Genomic DNA, 1627 nt, shown 5'->3' on the forward strand with positions numbered 1-1627 from the left:
GATATTCCCTCAGCTATGCACTACCCAAGCTCACTGACAGTATCTCATACTCGAAGAGGTTTTAGTGAGGAAAATGTAGGAACTGACACTTTCTGCAGAACTCATTAGAGGGCCTTTTACCCTGAAACAGACGAGTATAGACTTCTAACAAGGAAAAACATTTACTGAGCACCTGGCATTAAAATACGCATGCAAATAAAAAGCCATTTGGTTACAATTTCTTTTTTAAATACCAAGCAGATAACTTTCATTTTAACCACAACGTGATGTTTAAACATATCCTGCAGTCACCTTATAAAGGGCTTTCATATTGCATGTTTCAGTGACCACACTGTTGTGAATAATGCTTCCAAATATGTAGTGTTTTTTCACCCAGCCATTTTTTCTTAATTAAAATCATATCAGCGTAGGCAGCGCAGGGTAATCAAAATAAATAGAAGTTGAGTTTTCTGTCATTTTTCTGGTACTGATTTTTGAAACAAAGGTAATCTTTGTGGAAAGAGAAGCTCGAAGGCATTGTTCTTGTGTATTATGATGAAACAACGAATTTCCATGGAAAAGGCACTCAGAAAAGAGGCAGTGAACAGAAAGAGATCCAGACCAAAGGAACTCGGGGTGTGCGCAACCATAATTTAACTCATGTTAGAGGGTAACAACCACTTAGAAGCTTTACGTATTATTTTGGGGTAAAATAAGTTTATTTGAGGTGCTTTTGCATTTTTGTAGGACTGTTGACATCTCACGCAGGTGGACGGGGGCACCAGGCCTCAGTCTGTGGCCTGCCCCAAGCCCTCAGTGGGGCGAACCAGAGAGCCCAGCCCCACAGCCCCGACCCCACAGCGGGTCCCTGGGCCCGGCCCACGCTGTAAACTCCGGTTCCCAGTCCCCGCAACCCAACTCGGGCCCGGCTGCGGCCGCACGGCCCCGGGTGTAAAATGGATCCCCGCAGGGGAGGCCGTGACCCCGACGTGATTCGAACACGCAGCCTTCTGATCTGGAGTCAGACGCGCTACCGTTGCGCCACGAGGTCTGCGAAACCACAGCCCCCGCCTGCCTCCAAGAGCCTGCGCGCCTCCCCGCGCATGCGCGCCGCCGCCGCCCAGCGAGCTGCCCGCCCGCCTCAGCCGGCCACGCCTACCCGCGGGCCGTACCACCGGGGGGGGGAGGAGAAGAGGGGGGGCGCTGCGCGGAGCCGCCTGGTGGAACCCACCTGACCCTCACCCCTCGGCGAGAATTCCCCCCCCTCACGTGGTCCGCTCCAGCTCCCGCGCCCGTCACTCGGATTTAAAGGGGCCGCGCCGCGTTACATGCGATGAGTTGGGGCCGGGCGCGCGTTCTCAGCGGGTGCCGCTTCCCCCATCCCCGCCGCCGAGCCACCCCGCGGGGCTCACACCCCCCCCCCCCCCCCCCCCGCACCGCTTTACTGCCGCCCCCGCTCCCCATTCGCACGTGTAAACGGGACCCGGCGTCACTCCGGGTGGGGGCGGCTCGGGGGCTGAACACGGGTTTGTTCCAGCGGCCGGGCACGGGGTGGTGGCGGGGGGACGGAGGGACGGAGGGACAGACGGACGGACGGACGGCTGCTACACGCGCGGGTCCCGGGGCAAAACCCAACAGCGACCGGACA

General features: G+C 56.9%; 1 non-coding gene across 1 annotated transcript; it reads right to left on the minus strand.

The window, feature by feature from the left end:
- Positions 1–958: 958 nt before the first annotated feature.
- On the minus strand, positions 959–1030 carry TRNAW-CCA. The gene has a single exon. It is a non-coding gene; the product is annotated as a tRNA-Trp (tRNA).
- Between the last annotated feature and the right edge of the window lie 597 nt (positions 1031–1627).

The sequence above is a fragment of the Aythya fuligula genome, chromosome 25 (genome assembly GCF_009819795.1).
Source record: "Aythya fuligula isolate bAytFul2 chromosome 25, bAytFul2.pri, whole genome shotgun sequence".
Lineage (NCBI taxonomy): Eukaryota > Metazoa > Chordata > Aves > Anseriformes > Anatidae > Aythya > Aythya fuligula.